The sequence below is a fragment of the Sminthopsis crassicaudata genome, chromosome 2 (assembly GCF_048593235.1).
Source record: "Sminthopsis crassicaudata isolate SCR6 chromosome 2, ASM4859323v1, whole genome shotgun sequence".
Lineage (NCBI taxonomy): Eukaryota > Metazoa > Chordata > Mammalia > Dasyuromorphia > Dasyuridae > Sminthopsis > Sminthopsis crassicaudata.
The window spans coordinates 545448689-545466255 of record NC_133618.1 but is presented as its reverse complement, the minus strand read 5'-3'; the positions used below and the strand labels follow the sequence as shown (position 1 = coordinate 545466255).

The 17567-nt window shown below is 34.9% G+C and overlaps 1 long non-coding RNA gene across 1 annotated transcript in view; it reads right to left on the bottom strand.

The window, feature by feature from the left end:
* The window catches only part of LOC141558148 (uncharacterized), a 145808-nt gene that overhangs the window by 127623 nt on the left and 618 nt on the right, over positions 1-17567 (bottom strand). The gene's annotated exons all lie outside the window — the stretch shown is intronic.

Below are 17567 nucleotides of genomic sequence, written 5' to 3'. Positions count from 1 at the left end.
TGTAAAATGGAGGAATTGTCTATGATCCTAAGTTTTCTTCCATTTTCACAATTCTTAGGCTCTATAGGCTATGATGATTTGAGTGCTGCAAGGACGACAAATATCAATTACTATTGAATACCCTTGATTTAATGAGTAGATATTCAAAATCCAGTCTGCCACTATATATTCTTCTTTAATACCTAATCCTTAATACAAAAAAAAATTTAAAATGTTTAGGGACTAATAAAAAACATATAGATCTAAACACCAGATGCAGAGGAAGAAAGTTCAGATTCAAATTATGGTTCTGTTACTTATTATCTGTGTGATTTTTAGATTAGTCACTTGACTACTCTGAGTCTCAATTTCCTATCTGTAAAATGAGGGAATTGGATTAGATTAGAGATTCTTAGCCTTTTTTGGTATGTCATACATTTTGTACGTATTTTCAGAGCAAAAATGTTAAGTGCATGAAATATAATATGCAGTATTACAGAAGAAACCAATTATTTGAAAGAATTATCTAAATATTTTTTTAAAAAACCACAACCTCCAGATTAAACAACTCTTGACAAGATGATCTCCAATGTCCTTGCCAACTCTTAATCTATGATCCTATGGTATGAATCTTTATTTTTCTAATTTTTATTCTTGCCAGCAAATGGAATAGAGAGAAAAAAAATTAACTTAATTCAATTCTATTTACTTCAGCTAACAAAATATTTAATCTGTATGCAAAGCACATGTTGCTAATCCTAATAGAGAAGATTCAAAGTTGAGATAAAATTTAGTCTTTGATATCAAGGAATTTATAATCTTGTAAGGACACATGACCCAAACACAAATGACTTCAGTATCTTAATGTGTATGAAACAAAAGTGCAAATAAAGTGCCTATCATGGCCTATATTTAGTGCCTATAAAGTGCCTATATTTACAAAAATATAAATTGTCGAGATTAACAGAAGAAATAAATTACTTAAATAGTCCCATTTTAGAAAAAGAAATTGAACAAGCCATCAGTGATCTCCCTGAGAAAAAAATCTCTAGGGCCAGATGGATTTAGAAGTGAATTCTACCAAACATTTAAAGAACAATTCATTCCAATACTAAGTAAACTACTTAGAAAAATAGATAATGAAAATCCTGCCAAATTTCTTCTATGACAAAAATATGGTACTGATACCCAAACCAGGAAGAGCTAAAATAGAAAAAGAAAATTACAGACCAATCTCCCTAATGAATATTGATGTGAAAAATGTAAATAAAATATTAGCAAAGACATTACATCAGGTTATAAAGAGGATAATACACTATGACCGAGTGGGATTTATATCAGTAATGCAAGGCTAGTTCAGTATAAGGAAAACTATTAGATTAATTGATCATAACCATAATAAAAACTAAAAGAAATCATATAATAATCTCAATAGATGCAGAAAAAAGTTTTCGGTGAAATACAGCACCCATTCTATTAAAATACTAGAAAGCAAGGAATAAAGGGAGTTTTCCTTAAAATGATAAGTTGTATCTATCTAAAACCATCAGCAAGCATTATTTGTAATAGGGAGAAGCTAGAAGCATTCCCAATAAAGTCAGGGGTGAAACAAGGATGCCCATTATCACCACTATCATTCAATATTGTACTAGAAATATTAGTTTTAGTAATAAGAAAAGAAAAAAAATGAATGGAATTAAAATAGACAATGAAGAGACAAAATTATCACTCTGCAGATGATATGATGGTATACTTAGAGAATTCTAGAGAATCATCTAAAATTAATTTAAAATAATCATTATCTTTAGCAAAGTTGTAGGATATAAAATAAACCCACACAAATCATCAGCATTTCTATGTTACTAACAAAGTCCAGCAGCAAAAGTTGGAAACAGAAATTCCATTCAAAATAAATGCAGACAAAATAAAATATCTGTGTGTCTACCTGCCAAAACAAATTCAGGAACTATATGAACATAATTATAAAACACTTCACACAAATTAAGTCAGATCTAAGCAATTGGGAAAATATCAATTGTTCATGGGTAGGTAGAGCTAATATAATATAAATGACAATTCTACTCAAATTGGTCTACTTGTTCAGTACCATACCAACCAAACTGCCAAAAATTATTTTATAGAACTAGAAAAAAATAATAAAAAAATTCATCTGGAAGAACAAAAGTTCAAGATATCAAGTGAATTGATAAAAACAACAACAACAACATACAAAAGATAGTGGCCTAACAGTACCAGACCTAAAATCTATTAAACCAGACCAGATCTATTATAAAGTAGCAGTCATCAAAAACATATGGTACTGGCTAAGAAATAAGACTGGCAAATCAGTGGAATAGGTTAGATACACATCACATAATAATCAATGATTATAGTAATTCAGTATTTGATAAACCTCAAAACACTAGCTTCTGAGATAAGAACTCAATATTTAAAAAAAAAATTCTGGAAAAACTGGAAAATAATGTCAGAAACTCAGCATAGACCTACATCTCATAACCCATATCAAAATAAGATCAAAATGGGTAATGATTTAGGTGTAAAGTGTGACAATTAGGAGAGCAAGGGATAGTATGCCTATCAGATCTTTGGAGAAGGGAGGAATTTATGACTAAAGAACTAGAGAACATTAAGAAATACAAAATTGACAACTGTGATTACATTAAATTAAAAAAGTTTTGCACAAAAAACAATCAACACAACCAAGATTAGAAGGGAAGCACACAATTGGGGAAAATGTTTTTATAGCCAGTGTTTCTGATAAAGGTCTCATTTCTAAAATATATAAAGAATTGTATCAAATTTATAAGTATACAAGTTATTCCAAAATTGATAAATGGTCAAAGGAAAGAAATAGACAATTTTCAGATGAAGAAATTTAAAGTCATTTGTAGTTATAAAAAAAAATGCTCAAAATCACTATGCAAATTAAAATAACTCTGAGGTACTGTCTCATACCTCTCAGATTTACAAGAACTGATGCTGAGCGAAACAAGTAGAACCATGAATACATAGAATTTTACACAGTAACAGCAAAATTGTGATAATCAACAGTGACAGACTTGGGTTTTCTCAGTGGTTCAGTGATCCAAGCAATTCCAATAAACTTTGGATAGAAAATGCCATCTACATCCAGAGAGAAAACTATGGAGACTGAATGTGAATCAACACATACTCTGTTCACTTCTTTTTTCCTTTTTCTTCTGTTTTATTTTTCTATCATGTTATTTTTTTCCTTTTATTCAAATTTCATAAGGAAATGTTTTTTTTAAATGAATTTATATGCATAACTAGAAAACTAATTAATTAATTAAAACATTTTAAATAAAGTGCTAATTACAGTGTGAAGGGGAGAAATGTCATAACTGTGAGGATAGGGGAAAGTGTCCTGGGGGAGAATTTGACTTGAGTTTTAAGGAATGGAAGGGCAGCTAAGTGGCTCAATGGATAGAGCACCAGGAGTGGAGTCTGGAAGACTTATTTTCCTGAGGCGAAATCTAGTCTCAGACACTTACCAGCTGTGTAATCCTGAGCAAGTCACTTTACTCTGTTTGCCTTAGTTTCCTCATCTGCAAAATGAGCCAGAGAAGTAAATAGCAAACCACGCCTGTAATTTTGCCAGAAAAACTCTATATTGAGTCACAAAAAGACAGACCAGAGTGAAACGACTGAACAAAAATAAATAAATAAATAAAATAAAAATTAAGGGATAAGAATTCAATAGGGAAAAAACAGTGCTATTAGGAGGCACCCAGAAAACACTACCAGTGAGAAAGACAGCTAGAAATGCTAAAATGTTTATCTTTGGCTTTCTTTTTACCCTCTCTGCCTCACTGCTCCATTCTACTAGACAACTGAGACTTACACCTACAGTTTAGTCTCATGGATGCCTCATCATTTCTAATGCAATACTCTCATCAGAAGTATGTTAGGAGAATTAAATTAATGCTTCCATGCATTTAGCATCATCATATTTTCCTATTCACTAATTTGACAATTCTATAAAAATAAATCTTATCTGACAAATTTTAGAGTTCTTAAGAGGTTTATTGTTCATTTATCTTTGGAATTCACGATATTTTCATATTTTTGTCTTTTTAATAATTACTTTCCTTTTTCTTCCTTTACCCCATTTTTGACATTATATATAATAGGAAAAGAACTATTTTTCTTGAAGGTCAAAATCACATCTGGTTGTCTTTTCTCCATATTTATCCAATTCTTCATAATTCTTCAGAACTTATTCAAAGAGTTGATAAATATGCCAGCCAATTCCCTTAACACACCAGGATACATGTCATCTTGACCTTCAGATCTCTAGATTTTCTCTTTTTCCATCTATTTCTTTATCTGCTTTTTGGTCAATTGATATTCTTGACAAGTTCCCCATTACTTCTTAATGACCCAAATTTCTCCTTTTCACTTGCTAGTTAAAGATAATTTTAAGTATGGAATTTATTTCCTGAGTCAATTCAAAGTTATCAATTCTATTTTCTTCCTTACTTGTGAGCTGGGTTGTTTTCTTTCTAATGCAAGTTTTCCTAATCAGGGATTCATAGGCCCTAAAAGATTTCAGAGGGTTTGATAGTTTGAAAAAAGCAAAAAATTAAACCATATTTTGTATATTATTTTATGTTATTAAAAATGTTATCCTGTGAAGAGATCTGTAGACTTCATGGACTAATAGAGGGGTCCATGCCCCTCACCTTTTTTCACAATACCTTAAAATAAAAATATGTTTGTAAAGAGATATTCTTATATACTGCATACCCTCTGAATAGTATCAGCACAATAGAATTTTTTTTCTGATGGTTTGTTTCTCTTTCTTTTACTCTAATTCTAGAAATTAATATCTATGCCTAAAGATTTTAGGCCCCCTTCAGGGAAAAGAAAGCTCCCTAACAGAATAAGAACAAAAGTAAATATTAATTTAATATTTCTTTTAAAAAGCTATATTTTTAATTAAATATCATATTATTATCTACATATAACCTACAAAATGGATTTCAGATGGTTAGTTTTTGGTAATTTAGTAGTTTGTAAATTCAGAGCAATAAATTGGATTATTCAGAGTTTTGATCACCAGCTGTTATAGCTAATCTGGGTGTTCACCTAATTCTTTCATTCTGCCTCACCTCAAGAGCAGTAACTGAAATGAAGTTTTTATGCTCACTGAAGACAACAACTCCTTAAAAATTAGAATTGAGAAAGAAGAAAATGCCATAACACTTCAAAGAACAATAAAGCAAAGTCAAAGTATAGAAAAATAGGAGAAAAAACATGAAATATGTCACTGGAAAAAAGCAACTGACCTGGAAAATAGATCCAGGGGAGATAATTTAAGAATTATTGGACAATCTGAAAACATTGATCAAAAAAAAAAGCATCATATTTCAAAAAATTATCAAGGAAAACTGGACTGGTGACTTAGACACAGAGGGCAAAATAGAAATTGAAAGAATCTATTGATCACCTCCTGAAAGAAATCCCAAAATGAAAACTCCCAGAAATATTATAACCAAATTCCAGAGCTTCCAGGTCAAGAAGAAAACATTGCAAGAAGCTAGGAGACTTCAGGATACCATGCCATAGTCAGGACCATATAATATTTAGAATCTTATATGTTAAAGGAATGGAGGAATTGGAATATTTATTCTAGAAGGCAAAGAAGATAAAATTGCAACCAAGAATAACATACACAACAAACTGTTTATAATCTTTCATGGGAAAATGAATATTTAATGAAAGAAAGGATTTCCAAGCATTCCTGATGAAAACACCAGAGCAGAATAATTTGACATTCAAATACAAGACTCAAGAGAAACATAAAAAGGTAAACATGAAAGAATAAACATAAAGGTCTTAATAAAGTTAAACTGTAAATGTAAATAAAATTAAACATTCCTGGATTGGAATATGATACTAGTAACTCTTAAGAATTTTGTCATTATTAGGGGGGCAGTTAGGTAGTGCTTTCTGGCTGTGTAACTCTGAGCAAGTCACATAACCCCAATTGCCTCAGCCAAAAAAAAAATTACCATTATTAGGACAGATAGAAGTCTAAAAAAACAGAAGGCTTAGTGTGAGTTATTATATTAGGATTATATACCAAAAAAACCCAAAAGGAAATAAAAGAAAATTATGGTTAAATAAGAGGGATGCATTGTGAAAGAGGAAGAAGGAAAAGGTAAAATGGGGGAAAATTTCTCACATAAAACAGGTGGGTGAAGAAAAGCTTTTATAGTGGAGAGGAAAGTGGGAAAAAGAGGTGGAGGGTAATGCTTAAACCTTACTCTCATCAGAATTGGTTCAAAGACAGAAGAATATATATATATAGTTCACATTTAGTTGAGTATAGAAATATATTTTATTCAATAGAGAAATAGGAAGGAAAAGGGATAAAAGATTTGGGGAGAAGTGACAAAAAGGAGGGAAGACTAAGGGAGATGGCAGTCAGAAATCAAGTAAAATTTTGAAGAGGAAAAGATCAAAAAGAGGAAGAAGGAAAAACTGAAGAAAATAGGATGAAGGGAAATATACAGTCAATAATCATAATTGTAATGTGAATGGGATGAACTAACCTATAAAATGAAAGCAGGTAACAGAATGAACTAGAAACCAGAATCCAACAATATTCTGTATACAAAAACATACTTGAAACAGAAAGACATACACAGAGTTAAACTAAAGGACTGGAGCATAATCTATTATTCTTTAGCTGAAGTATAAAAGTAAAAAAAAATTAGAGGTAATAATCATGATTATAAAGAAAGCAAAAGCAAAATTAGATCAAATTAAAATAAAATCAGGTAAACTATATTTTGCTAAATAGTATTACAGAAAATAAGCAATATCAAAAATTATAGAAAGTTTATTTGATGAGGGAATATTTCTCAAATGTATAGGGAACTGAATCAAATTTATAAAAGTCATTCCCCAATTGATAAATATTAAATAAAGGCAAATTAAAGCAACTCCGAGGTACCACCTAATACCTATTGGAAATGACAAATTCTGGAGAGGAGGAAGCAAAATATATTAATGAATTATTGGTAGATTCCTAAACATATCCAACCCTTCTGAAGAACAATCTGGAGCTATATTCAAAGGTCTATAAAACTGTGCATACCTTTTGATCCAGCAATGTCAGTAGTAGGTTTATACTCCAAAGAGATCAAAGAAAAAAAAAAGACCTATATGTAAAAAATATTTATAACAATTTTTTATGGTGGTAAAGAATTGGAAATTGAGGGGCTCCTCATAATTTGGGGAATGGCTGAACATACATGGTACAGATGATAAAATACTATTGTAATGTAAAAAGTGACTGTGGAATAGTATGGGGGGGAGGAATATTGCAAGAATATATGAACAGAAATAAAATGAAGTGAGGAAAATCAAAAAATCATTTGTACACAGTAACAGTAGTATTGTAATAATGATCAACTATGAAAAAACTTGTCTATGCTGATCAATGAAATGGTCCAAGACAATTCCAAAGGACTCATGATGAAAACATATAATCCACTTCTAGAGAAAGAAGAAATGTTCTCTGAGTTCAAATTGAATTATCCTTTTCTCTATTTTTCAGACATGACTAATATGGAAATATGTTTTACATATATATATATATATAATTAATATTTTGCTTCCCTTCTCAATTGGTAGTAGAGTGAGGGAGAAAATTTAGAACTCAAAATTTGAATTGTGAAATAAATACTATAAATTTAAAATAAATAAAAACTACTCGGTGTGTATATGGGGTTAAGATGTTAAATGTTTAGTTTTCTTCCTTAACTACTAATGCAAACAACAACATCCTTATCATACTTTCATTTTTTAAAAATAGCTTTATCAAAATTCAGACAGATTATCCTCCAAGGCAAGACAACATTTTCTCTTATAGATGACACATTAATACTTATAACTTAGGTGAGTATCACTTAGATCTACCCCCAGGACCCTAAAAACTTAATCATTGTTCAGTAATTTGCTTCATTCCCTTCCTACCCCCTAGGGTAGTTTTTATTTTTACATTTTTTAAACATTTAATGAAAAATTTTTGAGTTTCAAATTCTCTCCCTCTTTTGTTCCTTCCTTACCCATTAGAAGGTAAGCAATATAAGACTTGTTATATGTGTGAAATCATATGTACCAAACATTTTAAAGACCTTGATAGTCTTTTGAGATAAAATCTTAAAAGTCATCATCAGCATCATTCCTGTCACTGTTTGCTACTGAAATTTGTTAAAGATACTTGGATTAAACCTGAAAGTGAGCTAAAATTTCAATTCTTGTATTCCATTATATTACATTGTATTAAAAAAAAAAAAAACCACTCACTTAATCTACCTGTATAGAGGGTTCCCAGTGCATTATAAAAGAAAAATAGATGATAGTGATTTGTCTCAGGATCAGTTCTATCTGAATTCTACTGAAAAAGATGAGAAGAATAAGGATAATAATAAAGCTTGTAGACTTAAAGTTGAAAAGATGTGAAATTCACTGCTGAATTTTGGACTACAACACTCCACAGAGCATCTCAAACTAGATTAAAATATAATTGGGATATAATTAATAAAACCAACAAAAATGCAATAAAACACAGATAACATTACATTTTAAAACTAAGTCATTATACAACCTACAGGGATCCTTATATATAGTTTAATGACCCCCATTTCTATTTGAGTTTGACACTTGCCCTAATTGAAGACCAAATAAGTGAGGGTCCTATAGTCAAATGGGCAGTAAAGGGTAGAGCTAGGAGTCAATCCCAAGACCTCTGACTCCCAAAAGAGCACTTCCATTGCAACAGGATGCTTATGGTAAGTGATCATAATATCTAGTTAGCACTCTGAGGTTTATAAAACATGTTTATCAAGAGAAATTTGTTGGAGGAAAATAATAGTACAGAGTAAAGGATACTAACAAAACTCAGAAGGTTCAAATACCATTTCTGCCATTTACTTCCTTTTCTTATCACTTATCCTCTATGGAGTCTGTCTTCTCCTCTTTAAAGCTGTGACATCTGCTTCTTATTTTCCACTTTTACTGAGCTTTCTAGAAGGCAATGGCAGCAGGAAGGACTCTGGCTGACAATGTAAAAGGCCATACCACATTCAGCAGGATGGGGAAGCATATGCTCTTAGTAGTAAGTAGTCACTATTGAAGGATACCTAATGGTCACTCTAGCTCAAGCACTGAAGATCTTTCACATCTGAATATTGGCTTGGGATGCTAGGAGTCTTGGATACAGAAGCCCAGTAATAGGTTCCACCTCATTGTTGCTGAAAAGCATTTTTCTAATGAGCCTTGCAAGTCATTGCAACAAGACAGAGTGTAATGATAAAATGTCATTTAAGGATGTGAACTGCTTTTTTTAAAAAAAAATCTATTCTCTTACTAACACAAGGGAATTGTTACTAAATCCTCCTTTTAGCATTAACACGAGATACCTGGAACCCTGCTGTCATTTTTATTGAAATTAAGGGAAAAAAATCTGGAGCTGAAATTGTGGCTGCTGAAAATTCTAGCTACATGAAATACATTAGTCCTTATCATGCTAAACTCCTGATTTCTAAACTTTCCTTAGACAATCACTTTTATTTCTTTCTCCAAAAGCAAAAATAATTGCACAGTCACAAGAGAACTCCAAAAGGTGTGGGGTGAATAATAGAGACGGTGACATCAAAGATTTGTCAAGATAACCAAAGAGAATAATGAAGGTGAATGGGACAATTCTAACCAAATTCAATTTTCCCAAAGTTCCAGGTTTGCATTCCATGTTGGTCCAATGAACCCTCCCTGCACTTTAAAAAAAATTTTTTTGGGGGAGATGGCAATGAAACTGTTTACAACTAACAATCTCTAATTTTTTTCCTTCATAAAGCTTGTTAACTTGAAAGCTTTAAAATGCCCTGCTACAAATTTGCAATATATCCATTATGAATACCTGCTTCTTTAAAGAAGCAAGGAATAGACCAGAAATTCTATTATCATAAAAGAAAATTCACATTTTAAGTATCCTAACTTGTTACTTATTATATTACCAATACATATTGGTATGTGTTACCAATATATTAAACATTTTAATTAAGTGTTAAGTAGAGAACTGCATTCATTATAACTCTATGAGAAGAATCAGTCGGTCAAATATTTATTAAATGCTTACTAAGTGACAAGCAGTGTGTTAAGTACTGGGGATACCAAAAAAAAAAAAAAAGATAAAAAACAGTCCATATCCTTAAGGATCTCACAATTTAATGGGAGAGAAAACAAATAGATACAAACAAGCTTTATATATACACAAATAAATAGTAAATAATTTAGAGGGAAAGCACCTGAAAGAAGGATTGAGAAAGGCTTCCTGTAGAAGATGGGATTTTAGTTGGGACTTTCAGGAAGTGAAGGAAGCCAGTAGGCAAAGATTAGAAGGAAGAGTAACCTGGACTCTAGACTTGTAAATTCCAGTTTTCTTACAAAGTAAAACATTAAATTGAATAGGAGAAAATAATTAAACCTAAGTTAGCATGTCATTATGAAGAGAAAGAGGCAAAATTACAATAGAAAAAAAAGTGCTATCAGAGACCCAATTTTTTTTTTCCAAGAAAGAAAATAATCAACTTTACAGCAATGAAAAAAACCTACCCGTCAAAATCATGACTTACCCAAGTATATTGGCTATGCTTGATATGCTAAGGCAGGAAATTAGACTCACATACTTTAAAAATATTTTCAAAAGTGTTCAAACAAAAAAGCATTCCTGCTACCTCCCATTTAGAAAAATCAGATTCTAGTACTTCTCCCCAATAATTCTGATAGCCTACTGTCTATTAATATCTACTGACAACTATTTAAAAAACTGGTTAGAGTATATGTTTCTAATTTCTTAGAACATATTTTAATAAATTATGTTCAAAGCTGATTTAAAATGAATTTTCAAATGGACCTTCTCTAGCTTGAGTTCTTTACCAAACTTAAAAGCAAAAAAAAAAAAAAAAGCATATCTTACTACAAAATTATGGCTAAAACCAAATAGCTGTTATTAAAAATAAAGTCAGATCTGTATTCTAAATGGCTGTTGACTTAATCACTGAGGGCTCTATACAGATGAGCTCATCTTGCTATTGAGGCGTTTACTACTAAGCTCTTGCTGAATTTGGTCAGATGCTCCTTTCATTTTTTCTCCTGTACTGATTTAACTTTTTGGCGCTCACTCACCCAAATATATGTCTCCTCACTGACCTAAGATCAAAAGATGTGCATCATCATCAAAAATTATACTGATGTGTAATTAAATATTTGAGTAGTTTTCTAGAGTAAGAAGGTGGGGCAGGATAAGGATGTTGAGAGATTTTGCCTGATGTGATAACTAATTATTTTGGGGATGGTAAAGCAAATATTTCAAGGAATTAGCAGTGCATGAAATCACTTGAGAAAAATAATTTTCTAAGTAAAAATGTCCTGTAACTCGGATGTTGCTTGGTTCCTACCTCTAAGCGAATGGTTGACTGATCAATCATATCTTCTGGATTAAGAATTTAATGAAGTCATTCCCATTTGGCCTATTTTTACTTGATGCTAAACAAGATGTCAATTTTTTTGGAGGCATGTTATATGTGGGGAAATCAACTAAAAAAGTAAACCAAAGGGGCCAATTTAGCTTGGGCTAAATGGAGATAAAGTCTTTATTAAAAGACTGATTTATGCCTTCAGAATTTCTAGTAGATTAAATGCAGTACTAGACCTCATTTGGTCTTCTCCAGGCTATACTCTGGCCTTTATCATGCCTCTGCAACCTCTTCATCATGGAAACTCCCTGGAGCCCTGGAATCCAGATAATACAATTGCACCCCTTTCTCTCTACTCCTTTCCCCTACTCCCAAAAGGGGGATTGGATGGTTTCTCCCAGAATCACCACATTAAAGACAGTGCCCAATCCAGCCTTGTCATCATTCCTTTTCATGAGCTTCCATCCTTCTCTATGTGCCAGGTACCTTCATCAGCTCCTTCCTATACTTTTTAAGCATCCTTTTACTTGATTTCCTCCAATGTAATATGAGCTTCTTGAAGACAGCAACTATCTTTCAGCTTATATTTATATTATCAGTGCTTAGCATAGTACCTGGCACATAGTAAATGCTGAATATATGCTAATTGCCTGAATTTTGGACCCCTTTACAGGTTTACAAATTTTTTCAGACTCTGTCTAAAGAACTTCTGTTTATATGGTTTATTCCATTGATATTTACACATTAGAAATTAAATCATCTATGGAAATGTGTTCTGCATATCTATACATATTTTTGATAGTTTTTCTTTTTGCCCTTCTCAATAAATGGGACAGGGGAAGGCAGAGAGAGAAAATCTGGAACAAAATAAAATTGAAGAAAGGCATTAAGACATCCTAACTAACATTATTATGAAGTTAGTTTTGACCTCCTGGACCACCTGAAAGAGTATCTGGGCCCCTACTTGAAGAACCACCGCTACATGATATAATTAGTCATGATGAGGATCTTTAGTATCGTTATTCTCTTCCAAGGGCCTGAAATGAAGTCTGTGTTTTGTTTTACATGTTACAAAAGTAAATGCTTACAGCTGATAGAGCAGCAGAATTTATCAGAATATATAGATACATGGGGAGGGAAGTGCCTTGAATATTCAGTCTGACAAATATAGATTTATACCAATTGATAACCTATTTCTCAAATTCGTGTGTCCTATCCATGCCCTCTGATATTGCATCAGAGTTTTAGAGTCGAAAGAATAAGAAGAAATAAGGACATAGAAAGATAGCTAGATTATTTATTGGGTAGAACACTAATTAGAAGGTAGTAGCTCTGAATTCAAATCCTCATGTGTGACTCAGAACAAGTCACTTTATCAGTCTATGTCTCAGCTTTATTAATGACCTTGGAGATTGATTTCAGCTCTAAACATATATTCTATGAGCTTTGCAAAATAATAAAAGAGAAGTACTAGTTACTTCTAGGGAGCAAACTACTGATTTAACACTTTTCTCTTTTCAAAGACCAGTGTATGTATGTAAGGCAGCATTCTCTTTGCTTCCAAGAGCAGTAGCTCAAGTGTCACCAAAGAACTTTGGTATATTTTCATCCTGTAGTGTGACTACTGTAATTAAAATTCTATGTCTCTTCACATCAGACCTTAGAAGTTTGGTGTAAAGCTTAACAGAAGAATATGTTGTGTATATCGACATTCCTTCTGCTCACTGAAAGAACTTATCTGTCCCTGTTACCTTATTCTAAGGAGATGTCAAAGCAGGCCTAAGTTCAGTTTCAGAAAGATATTTTCTAATTCTAAGAATCCTTCATGGTACCAATAGAATTTGGAAAATTGCAGCAGGTGATGTACGTAAAAAAAGCCTGAGGTGAATGTATTAGCTAGCAGAAACCTAGTTTTTGTATTAATAATTCAGTTCTTTTCAGAAATAATGGGAGAAGCATTAGAAAAGGTTATCGCAACTATCATCCAATACATTTCTAAAATTATTCTATTACATTTTAAAGGGTATAATTATAAATGTTTTTATGAGCAATTTACCAGAAAATTAAAGTCGCCTGGTTTAAAAAATAATTATTTCATCCCTCTGATGAGGGATTTGAATCCTTTTCTCAACCTATGGGGGTCATTATTTGTTTACTACAGAGAATCAAGTCCGAATGAAGGAAGCACTGATCTGAGAATCAGCCTCTAGAAAGAGTTCCAATAGCTTACTGGAGAAGAGGAAGTGTGGAGGAAGGAGAAAGGGGACATTCCAAGCCAAAGACCTTTTGTAGATTTTACTACAGTTTTATAGAAGTCTACTCTTATAGACCTGCTTAACTGACTTTAAGTCCATTGAAATTGAACTCTGGGAGGGTTCAGTTTTATCTAACCAGGCTTTTGAGTGTTAATTCCATCTTTTGGTTTCACTTTTTCCCTTGTGTAGGCCTGCCCTAAAAGCCTTCAACCATCAGTCCGTATGTTGTAAACTGACTGCACTGTATATAGTCCTGTGAGGATAACTTTAGTGAAATAAAATATGTAGGCTTCTGGCATGCATATAATAATGAGATCCTGAAAAAGGGTTTTAACAGCAGTTATGTCACAATGCTCATAGCTCCCTGAAGTCACTGAAAGCCTTGTTAAATTAAAGATTCACTGTGGTTTTCTGCTGCATCTCTTAAGAGTGGGCAGTATCACACCAGCCAAGATTAATACTACCTAGAAAACTGAATAGTTTCAATAAAATCACTATAATTCTGTGCACTTTTTTCTGTTTGGGGAGGGCTAGGGTAAGGTATAGAGGTAGGGCAATTCTTTCAGATTAAAAAAAATTCTAACATTGGTTCTTCAAGCTTGGGAAATATAGTACATACCCTCCCCCCCACCCCCACTCATTCACAGAGGCTTAGGAATTTAACAACATTCAATTACTCTTCCATCCTTGAATCCATTCTTGGTACTGTCCCATAAGGTCATCTCAATGTCATTAGGATTTAATTCCACATCCTTCTTGGATTCCAGATGTGGCTTGCCTCAAAATTTACTCTGGTACTTCTTCTAGAAAAAAACAGTCCACAACAAGAACAACAAAACTTCTTAAACAAAAGATCCTGTCTCACCCAATGCCAAAATCTCCTATCAAGGAAGCTAAAAATGTTAATTATAATAAAGTGATCATGTTTGCTTTTGTTGAAGAGTTGTGAGTCTTTATGTTTTAAGTATTAAAAAAGCATAATCACCTAGTATGTAGGTTAATTCCTTTTCAATATTGTAATTAATGCAACATTAATAGTGAATGCCAGCTCCAATTTTCTTACTGCTTACACTCAGAGAGCAGACTTGAATATTCTGCCAACTCCATTACATCATCTGAAAACCCAAACATTTCCCATTTTCAAATCACTCTCCTCCACCAGGCAAACATTCTCTCTCTCTCTCTCTCTCTCTCTCTCTCTCTCTCTCTCTCTCTCTCTCTCTCTCTCTCTCTCTCTCTCTCTCTCTCTCTCTCTCTCTCTCACACACACACACACACACACTCAAAAGATTAGTACCCCTGAGAAGCCCAGGCTCCATCTGAGGTTAAAGTCTGCAAATGCACACAATTTCTGGAAGCTTTTACTACTGCTGTGTTAGCTACAAGGATGCCTCCATCTCTGACCTTCCTTTTTCCATTCAGACTGTTATATAACCTAGAGCCTGCGTGCAGTATGTGAGTTGGGTGTTTTGCTTTAAAAAAAAAAAAAAAAAAGACAACCCCCCCAAAAAAAACCTTCGCCCTCCCATTAAACATCATAATAGAAAAGATTAGAGATTGGAGAAGGAGGGGGTCAGGAGATTCTGGGGGGATGTGGGTCAGCAGGTTAGCAGTGTCAGAACCCAATTGCTGCCTCAGCCTTATGATTCTGGGGACAGCTCGGCCCCTAGTCTCTTAACAGTGCATGAGGGGGCCGACTGCCCGGGCGTTATGTAATTTGCAAGAACAGCAAGTTACCCAATTGCTAGTCAGTTCTGCTGCCTGCCACCCCATCCTCCTCCTGCAAGAACACCTTCTGGCGAGGATGACACCTGAAGATGCTAGCAGCAAAAGGGTTTGGGGTGGGGGGGGTGGGGAGAGAGAACCAGAGAGAGGGGAAAAAGGAAAGGGGCGGGGGCTAATTCAGGGCCCGAAAGTATCAGAGCTTTCTAAATACTATCGCTGCTAGTGCTTCTCCTTCCAAAAAAAAAAAAAAAAGTCTCCGAAACACATGAAGGGAATTTTCTCCAGTGTTTCTGATTAACCCTGTTACATAACCGGCTCGCATTCCAAATCCACCGTCTCAGGGTCTAAATATACTCTTTGCAGCCAAAAGCCTTCTGCACTCAAACTCACCCAGCGGCTGGCATGAGCCCCCGGGCCTCCGATCCCCAACAACCCCCACCCCCAACACGTTGGACTGTCCCCCTCCCCACCCAAGCTGCTGCGGTTCGGCGCGGTCACTCTTCGGAAATCGCCTTTAATTAAATGTTTTTTTTTTTTTTTTCTTTTTTCGCGGGTGTCATCTTGATGGGTTTTACTGTACTTGGATTCCGTGAATGGGAAGACGCCTGGACAGGGGGAGGGGGTGTGGCCAAAAAGGGATGGGGTGGGGGTGGGGGTGGGGGGTGGGATACTGTAAAACAGCCAACACATGATCAGCCATATTTCTCCCACCAACTAAACTAGAGAGCAAAGGGGGTTGGGACGCAAACTGCCCCCCCCCTTGGGGCTCTTCCCGATCCTCGGACAGGGACTGGGAAAAGGGTCTAAGGGGTGCAAGATCAAGGCCGAGGTAGGATTTCGGCTCACAAGGCCGGGAAGGGGGGGTGTTGAAGGTTCCCCCCCCCCCCCGCCCGAAAGCTCACTTCCTCCTGAATGACAGGCGTGATTTATCAATTATTTACGACAGTAATTAAAACCGCAGCTTCGTTCTCTTTGGAAACTCTAGGCACATTCAGATAAATACATTCCCTAAAACACCACTACCCCCCCAACCCTCTCCAATCCCCCGCCGAAGTACAACCCACCAGCAACCAGGTTTGACTACTAGTCTCCCAGGCAGAGGGAGGGGAGTGCGCTCCCTTAGCCACTCTCCACTCCACTTAGCAACCTTAGTGGGATGGGGCTTTGGGGAGTCGCAGAGGAGGGTGTTGACGGGTCTCCTCAGAAACATCAAAATAAAATTCAAAAAGCACTCTTAGCTGGTGGTGAGGGGGTGTTGGGGGAGTGTTGATCCCAACATCCAACCAGCATTCAACTTACACTGACCATCCCCAGGCTCTGGCGGAAACACTCCATGAACCGCGGGGAGGGAAGGCAATTTTCTAAGCAGAAATAAGTTTGAATTTTCCTCCCCCCTCCTCCTTTCTTAACGTTGGATTTTTTTTTTTTTTTAATTCTGTCTTCTAAGAAGAGGGACTCACACTCACACACATACACACAAACGTGCGCACACACACAAACGCACACGCACTCCATCCCGGGGCGGGGGAGTTGGGCTACCCTGGTTCTTTAAACTTGCGTATCCACTATGGCAGTTGCCTGCTCAACAAATTAGTGGGAACGTTTCTGGTGCTACCTCCCACTCTCCACTCACACACGCACCCCCCAACACGTACTCACACACATGCATACACACTAGCCCCGAAGTAAAAATAATAATAATAATCCACTGACAAGCGTCTCCGAGTGAAGACACGCACCCAGACCTCGCAACCTCTCCAGCCCCTAGACTTCACCGATCATTGACTCCGCCCCCTCGCCGCCACCCCCAACCCACAAAACCCCAACACGCAGAGTCGGGGTAAAGGGAAACTTGTTAAGAAGAAATAAGGAGCTAACGGGAGGTGACAATATATATATATTTTTTTTTCTTTTTAAAAAGGACACTGCCACTTTAAAAGTTTCTTTCGGTCCCCGGTCACCACACTCCGATTTTTTTTTTTTTTTTTTTTTGGTAACGTATTTAATTTCGGCAACGCAGTTTTCCTTCTCTTTGCAGAAAAAAAACACATCCATACATCCATCCATATCCAGATAT